The sequence below is a fragment of the Podarcis vaucheri genome (genome assembly GCF_965113315.1).
Source record: "Podarcis vaucheri genome assembly, chromosome: W".
Classification (NCBI taxonomy): domain Eukaryota; kingdom Metazoa; phylum Chordata; class Lepidosauria; order Squamata; family Lacertidae; genus Podarcis; species Podarcis vaucheri.
The window spans coordinates 25952554-25970634 of record NC_138757.1 but is presented as its reverse complement, the minus strand read 5'-3'; positions in this window follow the sequence as shown (position 1 = coordinate 25970634).

The following is an 18081-nucleotide window of genomic DNA, read 5'->3' as shown; positions in this document are numbered from 1 at the left end:
TATGTTTGCAAACAATTTGTAGTTATTATTTAACAAGGAAATAGGCTGTCAGGGGATGATTAGCTGCTTGTGCTTAAAATAGTGCCCCTTCAGAGTTTGTGCGGCCCCACAAACCTCTGTGTGTGACAGAGCTCCTCAGACATGTCTGCTCTAGTCACTAGTAGAGTCTGACAGTGGCTGCCTGCGGAAGCGCTTCCAGCAAAGAAGTTCCTTAACGGAAACGCGTCTCCTGGACTCACGACGTGGCAGCTTCCGGCGAAGCAAGGGTCTCCCTGCAGTTGCTTCTGACACCTCCCCGCTATTTTCACTGGAAGTATCTCTCACCCCTTTCTCTCCCCTGCTGTTTCCTGCCTGGGCTGCTGCGTCTCTCTCAGCATTACTGAGATCCTCCTCCAGAGACCCCTCGCTCCCCCTCCTTGTCCCTGCTTTAGCTGCTGGCTCTCTCCCAGTCTTTGGGAGCCCTACCACCTCCCTTTCCTCTGATGTCAGTTCCCTGACATCCACCTCCCCTCCAGGGCCCCCTTCTCCCCCGCCCCTACTCTCTCCTCTGGGCGGTGAGGAGCTGAAACCCCGAAAAGAATCCTCTTCATCTTCAGACGTCTCGAACATTTCCCTCCATCGGTCTTCGTTCCGACTCGCTGAATCCTCCTCCACCTCGGAATCAGAGAACCCCTCCAACTCTTCTTCTTCGTCGGTGGTGGCGAAGTATTCCCTCCGGAACCTCGCCACTGGCTGGGGTTTTCGAGGGAATCTCTGATGAAAAGTTTCAATCAAAACCTCGTCATCTACATCCTCTGCCCTGACCCAGGTGTTTTCCGACTCCGGCTCCCCTTCCCACATTACCAAATACTCTACTTGCTCTCCCTTCCACCTGGAATCGAGAATCTCCGCTACATGGTAGCTGTGTTCTTTTTCCTCCATAGCTGGTCCCCTATTGACCCTCCCCTCTCTGTCCCCTATATACGGTGACAGCAACGACCTGTGGAACACTGGGTGCAACTTCATGTGGTTCGGTAACCGGAGTCTGAAAGCCACTGGGTTGACCTGTTGCGTGACTTCAAATGGGCCCAGTCTTTTGGGTCTTAACTTCTTACAACCTCCTTTAAATGGTAACCCTTGGGTGGACAGCCACACCTGGTCCCCCACCCTAATGCTTTCCCCTTCCCTTCTGGTTTTGTCTGCCTGCCTCTTATATTCCTCCTTCGCCCTGTTTAAATTAAGTTGGAGCTGGCGATGGATCGCTTCCATTTCTTCAACGAACTGTTCTGCGGCTGGAACGCTCCAGTTCTCCCCCTCCCCCCCTGGGAAGGCTCGGGGATGACACCCGTGATTAGCCAAAAAAGGGCTCATCCCCGTGGACACGTTCTCTGCATTGTTGTAGGCAAATTCTGCCAACGCCAGCTTCTCCACCCAATCATTCTCTCTGTCATTCACATAACACCTCAAATATTGCTGGAGGACACCATTAGCTCTTTCCGCCTGCCCGTTGGTTTCTGGATGACGGGCAGTAGAGAAATTCACCTCTACATGCAATAAGCTCATGAGCTTCCTCCAGAACCTGGAAGTAAATTGTTTCCCTCGGTCAGAAACCACCCTCAAGGGGGCGCCATGCAGCCTAAACACATTTTCCACAAACAATTTAGCGGTTTCTTCCGCTGTGACCGCATGTGAGCAGGCTATAAAGTGGGCCATCTTGGTTAACAGGTCTACCACAACCATGATGGCTGTTTTCCCTTTGGACCTGGGCAGATCAGTCATGAAATCTATTGCCACTGCCTCCCATGGCCTCTCCGGCGTGGGTAGTGGTTCTAATAAACCTGCCGGTGCCCGCCTCTCCCCCTTGGCTCGTTGGCATCGGTCACACCCTCTCACATATTCCCGCACATCTTCCCTGACCTTGGGCCACCAGAATTCCCTGGTAACCAGCCACATGGTTTTGTGTTGCCCAAAATGCCCTGCTGTGGGGCTATCGTGCAGTTGCTTGAGTACCTTTTCCCTCAATTCCCCTTCAGGTATGTATAACGCTCCCTTGTAGTACAACGCCCCATCTCTCTCCTCAAAACCCCCGGGTTTGTCTCCCTCCCTCCTGAGACCCCTGATTTTGTCCTGGGCGTATTCATCCTGCACCGTTCCCTCTACCAGTTCCCTTTGCCCCACCAATGCCGCCCCACACACCCAGCGGTCCTCGGGAATGACATGGGTCTCTTCGGGTGCACCCTCTCCCTCCAAATATTCAGGTTTGCGTGAGAGAGCGTCCGCCCTAACGTTCTCCGGGCCTGGTACGTAACAAATCTCAAAGTTAAATTTGGAGAACTCCTGGGCCCATCTCAACTGCCGTTGGTTGAGCACTCGCGCAGTTCTCCAATACTCTAGATTCTTATGGTCCGTGCACACTTGCACCTTCTGTTGTGCACCAATTAGCAGGTGCCTCCATCTCCGGAAGGCCTCATAAATCGCAAGAAGTTCCCGGTCGTACACCGTGTAGTTCCTCTCGGATTTGTTCAGCTTTCGCGAAAAGAAGGCACACGGTCGCCACTCTGACCCCTCCTTTCCTGGCTGCAGAAGAAGCACCGCCCCTATGGCTCTGTCAGAAGCGTCTGTTTCGACCCTCAGCTTTTTTTGTAAATCCACATGTAGAAGTTGTTCATCCGAGGCGAAGGCCCTTTTCAGTTCCTCAAACGCTCGCTCCGCCTCCCCCGTCCAAACAAACTTCTTTTTACTGCTGAGACAGTCCGTGATGGGCGCCGTCAGGTGGGCGAAGTTTCGGATGAACTTACGATAAAAGTTTCCAAACTCTAGGAACCTCTGCACATCCTTCTTGGTCTTGGGTGTTTTCCATTCCAGCACCGCTTGAACCTTGCCGGGGTCCATGGCCAACCCCTTGTCTGACAAGCGGTACCCCAGGAATTCCACCTCCTTGGTATGAAACTGACACTTCTCCAGTTTCACCCACAGTCTGTTGGCTTGCAGCCTGCTCAACACTTCTCGGACGTCTCTCACATGTTGCTCCTCATTCTCCGAATACACCAACACGTCATCTAAGAAGGCCACGCAATTCTTGTAGAGCAAAGGCCCCAGTACGTGGTTCATGAAGGCTTGAAAACACGCGGAGCCTGTTTGTAATCCAAAAGGCATAACGAGGTATTCAAATGCCCCCAAAGGGGTGAACATGGTGGTCTTCCATTCATCCCCTTTCCTTATACGTATCAGGTTGTACGCCCCCCTTAGGTCCAGCTTTGTAAAAATCTTTCCTTTTCGCACCCTGGTCAAAATATCATCAATCCTGGGCATAGGAAAAGCCGCCGGCTCTGTCACCGCATTTAGGCGCCGAAAGTCACATACCAGCCTCGGCTTGTCCGTGTTTTTTTTATCCACAAAAAACACTGGGCTACCCCCCGCTGCCTTGGACTCTCTGATGAAGCCTCTCTTCAGGTTCTTGTCAATGAACGCTCGCAACTCCTGCATTTCCCTGTCTGACATGGCATACAACTTGCCTACAGGAAGCTGTGCTCCAGGGAGTAAATTGATCTGGCAATCAAAGGGCCTATGCGGGGGTAGTTGGTCAGCTTCCTTCTCGCTGAACACGTCGCTGAGATCAGCATACTGTGGTGGCACCTTCCCCTTCTCCATTACTTCAGTCCCTGCTAGGGTGGCTTGGGCCCCTGCTGACCCCTTTTCCCCCCTGCAGTGTTCTAAGCAATGTGCTGAACCGAAGGAAACCACTCTTTGATGCCAGCCCACCAGCGGATCATGTAAGGCTAGCCAGCTCATTCCCAAAATAATGGGAGCGCCTCCCAAGGTGGCCACATTAAACGCTATCAGTTCTGTGTGCCTTGCCACCCTCATTATCATTGGGACGGTCTGCAAGCTGACTCCTCCTCCCAACAGTTCCCTGCCATCGATCGTGGTCACCTGCAGGGGGTTGCTTAAAGGGATAGTCTGTATCTGATGTTCAGCAGCAAACTCCTTGCTCATAAAATTGCAGGAGCTGCCTGAGTCCAACAGCGCCTTTATTTTTAGGGGGTGTCCATTTTGCAGCTCTAGCGACACTTCAATCACTAGAGCAGGTCGAGGAGCTTCTGGCACGGGCATTTTCACTGCTCTTTGGCCTGGCTGCAGTGCCCTGACTCTGGCAACCAGGCGTTGGCTTTTACCTGCTCCGTTTCTCCCTGCTCTTCCCCCTCAACTGCTCCCACCATCCCTTGCCATTCCTTCCTCTGGGGGCAGACTCTGGCAAAGTGGCCTGGCTGTTGGCAGAGATAGCATTTCCGGGCTCCCTTTCCCTCCTTCTTCGCCCCCTCACTGGGCTTTGAAACTGCGCGCGCGCGGGCTGTTCCGATTTCCATCGGCTCTGCCGGCGGGAAAGCTGGCTCAGGAATGTCTGGAATGCGTAACTCCTTCCAACGTTCCCCTCTCCCTTCCCGCCTCTCCAAGGCTCTTGCCTCCTGGCGCGCTCCAATGGTCAGCGCAGATTTGGTCAGCTGATCCATAGACACCGCCCTGGGGCTCCTGGCCAGCTCGTCTTTCACAGCTGAAGAAAGACCTTCTTCAAATAGCATCTGAATGGGTGCTGCCGATAAATCCCACCCCAATCTGTGAATCAGCATGGTAAATTCAGTCCAGTACTCACGGACAGATCTGCTTCCCTGCTTGCAAGCCATTAGCTGTCTGCGCACCACCCCTTCCTCAATATCGCTGGAAAACATGATATCCATTGCACGAAAGAATTTCATAGTGTCCTTTAGGATATCGTTGTGCGTTGCCATCAGGGGTCGAACCCAGTCCCGCGCCCCCTTCTCAAGATGCCCAATTACGAAAGCAACTCGCGATTCCTCATCAGGGAACTCATCAAACTGCACATTCAGGGCATATTGCATCTCAGTCCTAAAGGCATGGTAATCCTTGGGGTCCCCCCCAAACTTCTGCACCAATCCTGGTACCTTTCTGGGGAACTGAGTGGTTCTCCCCTTTTTGTCAGCATCCTGAGCCCTTCTCTCCTCGAGCCTCGCCGTCTGCAGCGCAAGTTGGACCTCCAACGCTCGGTATCTTTCTTCCAAGCTTGGACCAGCTCCACCCCCTGCTCCTCCGGCTCCGTCTCCGGCTGGGTCGGTCATGATGCTTTCTCCTGCACAGGCAGCGTACAGAGACTGTCAGACTGCTGTCAGGGGATGATTAGCTGCTTGTGCTTAAAATAGTGCCCCTTCAGAGTTTGTGCGGCCCCACAAACCTCTGTGTGTGACAGAGCTCCTCAGACATGTCTGCTCTAGTCACTAGTAGAGTCTGACAGTGGCTGCCTGCGGAAGCGCTTCCAGCAAAGAAGTTCCTTAACGGAAACGCGTCTCCTGGACTCACGACGTGGCAGCTTCCGGCGAAGCAAGGGTCTCCCTGCAGTTGCTTCTGACACCTCCCCGCTATTTTCACTGGAAGTATCTCTCACCCCTTTCTCTCCCCTGCTGTTTCCTGCCTGGGCTGCTGCGTCTCTCTCAGCATTACTGAGATCCTCCTCCAGAGACCCCTCGCTCCCCCTCCTTGTCCCTGCTTTAGCTGCTGGCTCTCTCCCAGTCTTTGGGAGCCCTACCACCTCCCTTTCCTCTGATGTCAGTTCCCTGACATAGGCCTATAGTTTTTAATTTGCAGCAAATCTACATCTTGTTTTGGAATTACTGTGATATAGGCCTCTTTCCATGTTTCTGGAATTTCACCTGTATCCATCTTTCAATGGGTTCACTAATTGTTTGTTTAATTTTTTGTAATATTTTGCCATAAGACCATCCGGGCCTGGTGACTTGCCATTTTTAGAGCTTTTTATTGCCTCTAGCAGTATTTGCGCTGTGATCTGGGAATTAAGAATGTTCCTTTGCTCCTCTTTTATATGTGGCATATTACTGCTTCTGATGTACTCTTCTATCCTAAACATTTTTTTCTTTCCCTTGTCTGTACAGTTCTGAAAACTACCGTATTTTTCGCTCTATAAGACGCACCAGACCACAAGACGCACCTCATTTTTGGAGGAGGAAAACAAGAAAAAAAATATTCTGAATCTCAGAAGCCAGAACTCCACAGTGAAAGCAGCAATCCCTCTTGCTGTTCTGGCTTCTGGGATAGCTGCGCAGCCTGCATTCGCTCCATAAGACGCACACATATTTCCCCTTACTTTTTAGGAGGGAAAAAGTGAGTCTTATAGAGCAAAAAATACGGTATTTAACAAATCCTTCTCTTATTTCCTTCAGCTTGTCTGTGGTCTTTCCATTTATATTAATTTTATTTATGGAGTTCCTTTGTTCACATTTTTTTAACTGCCAGGCTAACAGTTTTCCTGGTTTGTTTGCATGCTGAATATATTTTTGTTTTACTCTTTTTATTTTCCAGCTAGTTTCCTCATTTATTATCATTGACTATTGAGTTTGTAAGGTCTTGATTGCCTGTTTTACTGCCTTTTTATTTGCTTTGTTTGGCAGCTGTTTCTCTTTTTCCATAATTTCCTCTAGGATTTCTTTTTTCTTTTTCTCTCTCAATTTCCTTTTATATGAGTTTTGTTGTCCTCTCATTACTGCCTTACTTGCGTCCCAGACCATCTGTAATTTTGTTTGCCCTTGACTGTTTATTTCAAAATAATCCATCAAGGCCTTTTTTGTTTTTCTACAAATTTTTGGTCATCTAATAAATCATCATTTAATCTCTATCTATAAGAAATTTGACTTTCTTTTTGTAGAGCCAGTGTGAGAGCCAGTGTGGTGTAGTGGTTAAGAGCGGTAGACTCCTAATCTGGGGAACCGGGTTCGCTTCCCCGCTCCTCCACATGCAGCTGCTGGGTGACCTTGGGCCAGTCACACTTCTCTGAAGTCTCTCAGCCCCACTCACCTCACAGAGTGTTTGTTGTGGGGGAGGAAGGGAAAGGAGAATGTTAGCCGCTTTGAGACTCCTTAAAGGGAGTGAAAGGCGGGATATCAAATCCAAACTCTTCTTCTTCTTCTTCTTCTTCTAATTCCATAATCAAGGAATTATGATCTGAAAAGGTTTTGGGATTAATTTCAATTTTTTTGACTCATATTTCCAGTTCTTTGGAAATCTATACAGAGTCTGTTCTCGAGCTGCTGTCATAGACATGGCTGTAAAAAGTAAATTCTTTATCAAACATGTCTCATTCTCCATATATCTATCAAATTTAGATTTTGAGTCATGTCAAAAAAGGTTTTTGGCAATTTGCCTTCCTTAGTCTCTTTTTTCCTGGCGTATCTGCCTTTATCTAAAGACGGAACTCCATTTAAGTCTCCCATTAAAATAATCTTTTTATCCGCAAATTCAAGTATATATAAATTCAAGTTTATATTTTTTTTAAGAAAATTGCTTTTTTATCATTGGGTGCATAGATACCAACCAGTATCACTTTCTCTCCCTGGATTTTGACTTGTGTAATTAAGATTCTACCTTTTTCATCCTTCCTTCTGAATCAATTTGGGTTCAAGTGCAGGATTAATATAAAAGACAACTCCTCTCTTTTTTGTTTTATCTGATGAGATGAAGCCCATGCCTATTTTTTTTACTAATTAAGACCCTTTTATGCTTTTTTGCAATATGTGTCTCTTGGAGACAAATTATATCTAGTTTCTGTTTTGCTATTACATGCTCAATCCGGGTAGGTTTGGCTTCACAGTTTAAACCATTTACATTCCAACTCAATATTTTAAGGTTGGCCATTTTCAGAGTCAGTTACAATATCTGTTTTCCCTAATGCTGCCTCTTCCAGTGCTAGCTGTTGCAGAGCTTGCTTTTGCTCAGCTCAGGGGTCTCCCCTGTCTTGTTTGGGGTGTAAGTCTCTCCTATTTTTGTCCAAGAAAACGCTTGCCTGAAATTCTGGTGTTAATCTGTATCTCTTTTTCATAAATGTGAAGGATATGCCCTCTGGGAATTCCCATTTGTATCTTATGTCAGCTCTTCTGAGTACCGTGGTCAAAAACCTATATTTTGTTTTTCTAAGTCTCAGTTTCAATGGAATCTCTCTAAAAATGTCTACTTTCTGCCCAGCAACCACAAGATCTTTTTCAAAACTGTTCTGAAGGATTACATCCTTTTTTTGTCACTAATGTTTCACTAATGTTAATAAAATATCTCCTGGCTGCTACCAGGCTTCTAAAACAGCTTTTTAGTAGGCCATCCAACCAGTCTTTACTTCCCCCCATCCATTCTGAGATTGTCTGTATGACATACGCCTCCAGGATTGGCTCAGAGTCAGAGTCTGGTAGGCCTCTGATTCTGAGTGTCCTATCTCTTTCTCTTAATTGCAAAAGAAGAACCTGATCTTCTAAGTCGTTCTGTTTCCCTTGAACCCCTTCTACCAATCCCAACATCCCTTTTTGTTCCACTTTTACTTCTACTACCTCCTCTCTTAATTTTTCTAATTTGTCTACTTTGGTCTCTAGATTATTGACCTTATCTCCCAATATCCCAAACTGTTCTTTCAGAACTTTATTTGAGTTCTCAATGTCTCTGTGTACTTGTTCCTTCAATGATAGGTTAGATTTTTCCATATCACTGTGAACCAGTTGTGTAGATTCTTGCATTGATTGAATCATCTCTTTCCTCAATTCTGAAAGTTGCAATGCAAAAAGATCTGTCTGCTCTTTCTCTCCTTTCTCTCCATTGTCTCCAAGTTGTACACTGACCCGTCTGGCAGCTGCCGCAGCAGTAGCTACCGCTTTCATAGTTGTTGCCCTCTCTGTACCAGACATTTCTTATCTGTTGGTTCCCAGTGTTATATGAGCTGTTCAAGGTCACACCTGCAAATCCTGAGTCTATTCAGCCGTAGGACTATCCCCCCTCCCAGATTCCTCCTAGTTTCCCTTTCCCTTTTGTCTGCTTTCTCCCTCCCCAAGACACTGTATCATGCACCTTTATCCCAAAAACAGAGGAGAAACATAAGGAAAAATAACACTTCCAGTAAATCAAAAAACATAAAATGTACAAATACAATATTAAACAGTGAAAAAGAGAATTAATTAATTAATATTCCCAGAAACAGAGGAGGTGAAGTGATAAATATATTAGGCCAGTCCGGATTCCAGTTATTGTCTCTTAAAGAAAAGGAATGAAAAGAAGGTTGTTCTTTAAGTTATACTTATCTACTTATAAAATGTCAAATGATGATGGTTTGCAATAGTTCCAGAACTTGTAATTCCACTTTATTTAATTCTTATTTGTAATCCCATGGCAGTTGTCTTGTTTTCCAGTTCTCAAACAGGCTGGGGTTTCAGTTGGCAGATCTTATTTGAAGAGCTCTTTCAATTTTTTAATTATTATTTTTTTGGGGGGGCGCTTCAGAATGCTTGGGAAGCTGTTCCAGGCTCTTTTCCACTTTTATTGGGGTTGCCCCCCAAATGTGCAAGAGTTCCCTCCAGGCTTCCTTTCTTCCCCCTTTTCTTCCTTAGCTCCTCCAATATATATATATTTAAAAGTTATTCAAACCTCCAGCTGTCAATAGGCTTTCACTTGTATCTCACTAGGTAACTGGATCAACAGGCATATAAAAGTTATGACGCTGGAAGATGAGCCCCTCAGGTCGGAAGGCGTCCAACATGCTACTGAGGAAGAGCAGAGGACAAGTACAAGTAGATTCAGAGCTGATGAAGCGGCTGGGCCAAAGCCAAAAGGTCGCTCAGTCGCAGGTATGCCTGGAAGCGAAAGGAAAGTCCAATGCTGTAAAGAAAAATATTGCATAGGAACCTGGAATGTAAGAACCATGAACCTTGGTAAGCTGGATGTGGTCAAAAATGAGATGGCAAGAATAAATATTGACATCCTGGGCATCAGTGAACTAAAATGGACGGGAATGGACGAATTCAGTTCGGATGACCATCATATCTACTACTGTGGGCAAGAATCCCGTAAAAGAAATGGAGTGGCCCTCATAGTCAACAAAAGAGTGGCAAAAGCTGTACTGGGATGCAGTCTCAAAAATGATAGAATAATCTCGATACGAATCCAAGGCAGACCTTTTAACATCACAGTAATCCAAGTTTATGCACCAACTACTGGTGCTGAAGAAACTGAAATTGACCAATTCTATGAAGACCTACAACACCTTATAGAAATGACACCAAAGAAGGATGTTCTTCTCATTATAGGGGATTGGAATGCTAAAGTAGGGAATCAAGAGATAAAAGGAACAACTGGCAAGTTTGGCCTTGGAGTTCAAAATGAAGCAGGGCAAAGGCTAATAGAGTTTGGCCAAGAGAACAAGCTGGTCATCACAAACACGCTTTTCCAACAACACAAGAGACGACTCTACACATGGACATCACCAGATGGGCAGCATCGAAATCAGATTGATTATATTCTCTGCAGCCAAAGATGGAGAAGCTCTATACAGTCAGCAAAAAGCTGACTGTGGCTCAGATCATCAGCTTCTTATAGTAAAATTCAAGCTTAAACTGAAGAAAGTAGGAAAAACCACTGGGCCGGTAAGATACAATCTAAATCAAATCCCTTATGAATACACAGTGGAAGTGAGGAACAGGTTTAAGGGTTTAGATTTGGTGGACAGAGTGCCTGAAGAACTATGGATGGAGGCTCGTAACATTATACAGGAGGCAGCAACGAAAACCATCCCAATGAAAAGGAAATGCAAGAAAGCAAAGTGGCTGTCCAAGGAGACCTTACAAATAGCGGGCAAAAGAAGGCAAGCAAAATGCGAGGGAGATAGCGAAAGATACAGGAAATTGAATGCAGATTTCCAAAGAATAGCAAGGAGAGACAAGAAGGCCTTCTTAAACGAGCAATGCAAAGAAATAGAGGAAAACAATAGAATGGGAAAAACCAGAGATCTGTTCGAGAAAATTGGAGATATGAAAGGAACATTTTGTACAAAGATTACCATAATAAAGCACAAAAGTGGTAAGGACCTAACAGAAGCAGAAGACATCAAGAAGAGGTCGCAAGAATACACAGAGGAATTATACCAGAAATATATGGATGGCTCGTACACCCCAGGTAGTGTGGTTGTTGACCTTGAGCCAGACATCCTGGAGAGTGAAGTCAAATGGGCCTTAGAAAGCACTGCTAGTAACAAGGCCAGTGGAAGTGATGATATTCCAGCTGAACTATTTAAAATTTTAAAAGATGCTGCTGTTAAGGTGCTACACTCAATATGCCAGCAAGTTTGGAAAACTCAGCAGTGGCCAGAGGATTGGAGAAGATCAGTCTACATCCCAATCCCAAAGAAGGGCAGTGCCAAAGAATGCTCCAACTACCGCACAATTGCACTCATTTCACACGCTAGCAAGGTTATGCTTAAAATTCTACAAGGCAGGCTTAAGCAGTATGTGGACTGAGAACTCCCAGAAGTGCAAGCTGGATTTCGAAGGGGCAGAGGAACCAGAGACCAAATTGCAAGCATGCGCTGGATTATGGAGAAAGCTAGAGAGTTCCAAAAAGACATCTACTTCTGCTTCATTGACTATGTGAAAGCCTTGACTGTGTTGACCACAGCAAACTATGGCAAGTTCTTAAAGAAATGGGAGTGCCTGATCACCTCATCTGTCTCTTGAGAAATTTCTATGTGGGACAAGAAGCTACAGTTAGAACTGGATATGGAACAACTGATTGGTTCAAAATTGGCAAAGGAGTATAACAAGGCTGTATATTGTCTCCCTGCTTATTTAACTTATATGCAGAATTCATCATGCGAAAGGCTGGGCTGGATGAATCCAAAGCCGGAATTAAGATTGCCGGAAGAAATATCAACAACCTCAGATATGTAGATGACACAACCTTGATGGCAGGAAGTGAGGAAGAATTAAAGAACCTTTTAATGAGGGTGAAAGAGGAAAGCGCAAAATATGGTCTGAAGCTCAACATCAAAAAAACGAAGATCATGGCCACTGGGCCCATCACCTCCTGGCAAATAGAAAGGGAAGAAATGGAGGCAGTGAGAGATTTTACTTTCTTGGGGTCCATGTTCACTGCAGATGGTGACAGCAGTCATGAAATTAAAAGACGCCTGCTTCTTGGGAGAAAAGCAATGACAAACCTAGACAGCATCTTAAAAAGCAGAGACATCACCTTGCTAACAAAGGTCCGTATAATTAAAGCCATGGTTTTCCCAGTAGTGATGTATGGAAGTGAGAGCTGGATCATAAAGAAGGCTGATCGCCAAAGAATGGATGCTTTTGAATTATGGTGCTGGAGGAGACTCTTGAGAGTCCCATGGGCTGCAAGAATATCAAACCTATCCATTCTTAAGGAAATCAGCCCTGTGTGCTCACTGGAAGGACAGATCATGAGGCTGAGGCTCCAATACTTTGGCCACCTCATGAGAAGAGAAGACTCCCTGGAAAAGACTCTGATGTTGGGAAAGATTGTGGGCACAAGGAGAAGGCGACGACAGAGGACGAGATGGTTGGACAGTGTTCTTGAAGCTACCAGCATGAGTCTGACCAAACTGCAGAAGGCAGTGGAAGACAGGAGTGCTTGGCATGCTCTGGTCCATGGGGTCATGAAGAGTTGGACATGACTAAAAGACTCAACAACAACAACAACAAGGTAACTGGGTACAGTTAAGATTGCAAACTGTTAGAATGTAGCCATCCATCCAGTCAGAGTTAACTATTGCAATTCTCCTTTTCTGTATGCAGAGTCTGAGTCCCATTCACAAAAAAGTTTCCTTTGCAGAGCCTGTCCGCAAAGATCGGAAGCTGACTTCCTGGTTTGCTTTTGTTTTGCCAAATTGTAATTTTAGAGCCTAATTCCAGGTTTAAAATGTTTTATTGGCTTTTACCTCTGATTAGGAAGATCTGCTGCTTCTGGTGACGGATCGTAACTTCGGCAGCAGGCTGCATTGTTGCCGAGAGCGATCTCAAGCCTCTTCCCCTTCCCTCCCGTGCTCACAGCAGCGGCCGGGAGACGATTGGTGGGGGGCGAGATTTCTCACTCCGCTGGAACCCTCAGGTCCCCACTCTCCTGTGGTTTTTTTTTGAGGGGTGCACTGAGCTCTAGCGCTGCCCTCCAAGCCTCTCTGCCAGCTCCGTGTCGCGGACAACACTCAGCACACCGCCATTGTCCTCCGCAGGAGACCGGAAGACTCTCAGCAGCATCCTCGAGCCCTTTCCTCGCTTGGCTGGCCCCCTTCCTCCCTCTCTTCTCCACTGGAGGTGTGGCTTTTCCCACTGCTGGAAGAGGAACTGGAGTTTTGGAGCCTCTCTGTATCTCAATGGCCCCCCTGCCTCCCTCCCCTGTTCCGATGGCAGTCCCCTGACATCCACCCCCCCTCAAAACCCCTCGCCCCATCAGTGGGGTCCAGAGCTGCTTCCCACTGATGGGCGTCGGCAGGAGAGGGGGAGAACCTGAGGAAGGAATCGTTGTTCTCCTCTGTGGAGTCAAAATCTGCTTCCCACCCCACCCCCCAATCCCGGTTCTGGTGGGAAGTCCCCGGAAGGTTCCTCCTCATCAGAGACCTCAGCAACTTCGTCCCCTATTCCCTCCCCCTCCCCTCAGGGCAGGAATCCCTCGAAGTCCCCCTCGTCCTCTGTGGGTCCAAACACTTCCCCAAAAAACAGCTTCGGGGGTTTGAGCTTGTGCAGTTAGAGAGCGTGGAATTCCTCTACGAAATACTCCTCAGTCACGCGCCCTGCCGGAACCCACACATTTTCCGAACTGGGAGCCCCCTCCCAGGCAACTAGGTACTCTAGTTGATGTTCGTTCCACCTGGAGTCAAGTATCTCTGTCACTTCATTACATCATTCCCTTTCTTCTATGCTTGGCGAGGCAGGCACCTCCTGTTCCCTCCCCGGGAAGCCGTGCCCCTCCATGTAAGGTGACAGCAGAGACCTGTGAAACACCGGGTGTATCCTCATGTTATCTGGCAACTTCAGCCTGAACGCTACTGGGTTGACCTGCTGTGTCACCTCAAAGGGACCAACCCTCCTAGGCTGCAGTTTTTTTTGCACCCCCCTCTCAGTGGCAGCCCATGAGATGACAACCACACCTTGTCCCCCACCCAGATAACCTCTCCTGGTCTCCTATGTTTGTCCTCCACCTTCTTGTACGCCTCCTTGGCTCTTTCCAGAGTCATCTTGAGCTGTTGGTGTATGGCCTCCATCTCTTCTGCGAATTGTTCTGTGGCTGGCACACTCAATTCCTCCTCCTCCCGCCCTGGAAAGGCCCTGGGATGACACCCGTAATTGGCAAGAAAGGGACTCATCCCTGTGGACACGTGTTCAGCATTATTGTATGTGAACTCTGCCAGTGCTAGCTTCTCCACCCAATCGTTCTGCCGCTGATGAATGTAGCAGCGCAAGTACTGTTGCAAAATGGCATTTGCTCTTTCTGCCTGTCCATTCGTCTGGGGGTGCCTGGCTGTGGAAAAGCTCACCTCTACCGGCAACAAACTCATGAGCTTGCACCAGAAACACAAGGTGAACTGTCTTCCATAGTCAGAAATTACCCTAGAAGGGATCCCATGCAGCCAAAAGATGTGATCAAGGAACCACTTGGTGGTTTCCTCAGCTGACACCACATGGGAGCATGCCACAAAGTGGCAAATCTTCATCAGTAGGTCCACCACCACCAGGACTGCCATCTTACCTCGGGACATGGGCAGGTACATCATCAGTCTATGGACACCACCTCCCATGGTCTCCCTGGTGTTGGTAAGGGCTCCAGCAGCCCAGCTGGGGCCGCCCTTTCCCTCTTTGCTCTCTGACACATGTCGCACTCTCAGACATATTCCCGCACATCCTCTCTTACCTTGGGTCACCAGAAATCCCGCGTAACTAACAACATGGTCTTGTGTTGCCCAAAGTGCCCAGCTGTAGGGTTGTCATGGAGCTGCTTGAGGACTCTCACCCTCAAGGGCTCTCCTGGTACATACAGTGCCCCTTTGTAGAACAACAGCCCCCCTTTCTCCTCAAAGCCCCCATCTGCTCCCAGACCCTCCCTGAGCTCCCTAATTTTCCTTTGAGCAAAATCATCGTCTCTGGTGAGTCCAACCAGTTCTGCCTCTCCTGCCAGTGTTCCCCCACAGGTCCATTTGTCCTCCTGGAACATTTGTCTGGTCATGGGGGGCCCTTCATCTTCCATGTACTCAGGCTTCCTGGATAACGCGTCTGCCCTCACGTTCTGCTCTCCAGGAACGTATTGGATCTTAAAGTCAAAATTGGCAAAAAAAACTCCGCCCATCGGATCTACCTCTGACTGAGCACTCGCGCGGTGCACCAATATTCCAAGTTCTTGTGGTCTGTACACACCTGAATGTGCTGCTGCGCCCCAATCAGAAAGTGTCTCCACTGCCAGAAAGCAGCATAAATGGCCAGCAGTTCTTTGTCGTAAAGGCACACAGTCTCCAATCTTCCTGTGATGGGATGATGAGCTGCTTGTGCGTAAAATCGTAGTCCATCAGAGTCTGTGCAAGTTCACAAACCTCTGTCTGTGACAGAGCCCCTCAGACATGGCTGCTCTAGTCACTTGTAGATTCCGACAGTGGTTGCTTTTGGAATCGCTTCCAGCATAAAAGCTCCTTAACGGAAACACGTCTTCTGGACTCGCGGCGTGACAGTTTCCGGCGAGGAGTGGGTCTCCCTATGGGAGGTCCAGAAACCTCCCCATTGTTCTCACTGGACGTGTCCCTGAGCCCTCCCTCTTGCTCGCTTTCCCTCAGAGACCCACCTCTCCCCCTGCTGGTTCCTGCTTCAGCTGCTGAGTCTCTCCCAGCCTCCCTGAGCCCTTCCACCACCTGTTCCTCCGATGGCAGTTCCCTGACATCCACCTCCCCTCCAGGACCCCCTTCACCCCCTCCCGTTCCCTCTCCTCTAGGCGGTGAGGAGGTAAAACCCCGAAAAGAATCCTCTTCATCTTCAGACGTCTCGAACATTTCCCTCCATCGGTCGCCGTTCCGGCTCGCTGAATCCTCCTCCTCCTCGGAATCTGTGAATCCCTCCAACTCCTCTTCCTCATCGGTGGTAGCAAAGTATTCCCTCCGGAACCTCGCTACAGGCTGAGGTTTACGTGGGAACCTCTGATGGAAAGTTTCTATTAAAACCTCGTCATTGACTTCCTCTGCCATGACCCAGGTGTTTTCCGACTCCGGTTCCCCTTCCCACATTACCAAATACTCTACTTGATCTCCCTTCCACCTGGAATCGAGGATCTCCGCCACATGGTTGCTGTGTTCCCTGTCCTCCATTGCTGGTCCCCGAGTAACCCTCCCTTCTCTGTCCCCTTTATACGGTGACAGCAATGACCTGTGGAAAACTGGGTGCAGCTTCATGTGGTTAGGTAACCGGAGTCTGAAAGCCACTGGGTTGACCTGTTGCGTGACTTCAAATGGGCCCAATCTTTTGGGTCTTAACTTCTTACAACCCCCTTTGAATGGTAACCCTTGGGTTGACAGCCACACCTGGTCCCCCACCCTAATGGTTTCACCTTCCCTTCTGTTTTTGTCTGCCTGCTTCTTATATTCCTCCTTGTTTTTTTTTTTTTATAATCATATTTATTAAAATTTCCAATAATAACAGAATAGGAAAATAAGAAAGATAAAGGAAAGAAAGAAAAAGAGAAACTAATTTAGACCCTTCTTTTCATAACCTTCTTTCTGGGACTTCCTCCTTCCCCTCCCGATTGTATTCCCCTTTATCTAAGTTGGTTCCACAAGTTCTCATCCCCAATTAAACCTAATATATTATACTCATAAACCAATTTAAATTTACACCATCTTAGCATCACTCCTCATCTTATAATAGAACAAAATTTTCCCCAAGATCCGCTCTCATTCCTTCCACGAGTTCCCCCTTTCTAAAAAAAGAAAAAACAGAAACGTAAAATATCAAAGTTATAAAGAATATAAGATAGAAAGTATAGAGAAATTCAAAAAGTTGGTTACAAAGCCTTTGGATTCTAATGTTCCCCCTCCCTTCCCCGGTTTTGATTCCCCATGTCCATTTGTCTGTATGTTGTCGGCCTGGAGATCTTAAGTCCACAGCCAAATTTATCTCAGTCCATCATGCTGTTTTCTTCGGATTTGGTTGTCTTAATGATGTTTAACTTCGAAAATCCAATCTAATAGAGGCCTTTAATTTTCTTTAATCTTTTGTTGCTCCTCCCATTATTCTTTCCGTGTCGTATTCAGTCATCTACTCTTTTATTTCTTGGTTTCTCAGGTTTCTGTCTTGTTCAGCTGTCAAAACATTCTTGTTCCAAAATTTAACGTCTCTACAGAGGTTTGTTATTCAGGGACACAGACTTACGTCCAGTTCCTTTCTTGCTTCAATAGAAGATTCTATTGTGTTATAGTCACCTCTGTAGACAAAATAATATTTCAGTTCTGCAGCTTTCCCAGGAGATAAGACCTTTGCACATCCCAGAGTAGTTTTCCACATACGACACTTGTAATGTCCCGAATCCCCTCTAGAGGGATTACAATAACTTTGTATCCTCTAATCCAAAAGTCAATTTGTTGTTTCTTTTTCCCAACAGTTTATATCCATATTTATATCAAATTGTAACAAAATTAACCAGCAAAGAACTTGTAGCAAAGTCCTCTTTATAATTTCCAGTTTTGACAGCTCCTTTGACAGCTGTCAAAATCTCCATCTCTCTTCGCCAGGCTGTCCGAATCGCCCCGGTTCCCAGGGGGGGGGGTGCTTTTTCCTCACCCTCGACTCCTCTCCTCCAGCACAGTTCTTATAATTCACATCGTGGAGTTGGTAATTTTTATCATCAATAAGCTTCTGAATAGATCTTGGTTTCTCAGTCCTTGTTTTAGCATGTTTACAATCAGGGAGGGGACTGACTTCCTTTTTTGGATCCCCTCCTGCTCGTGCCAAATCCGGAAAAAATTTTCTTTTTTCCTCCTTTTAAACCCGGTTGCCCAATTACTCACGGGTTGTTGATCAATTGTCCGAATTTCCTTTGGAAGAAGCCAGCGCTCTCCGCCGAATGGCATGCGGCTGCGCCCGGCAGGGGAAGCGGAGGACTCAAAGCACCACGCTACTCCCCGGCGCCCGATCCGTAGCCTTTAAAAAGGCTCTTTCACAAGCCGGGAGAGCGATAACGGTGCCAGCCGAGTCACCATGTCCACGGGATCCGTTCCCG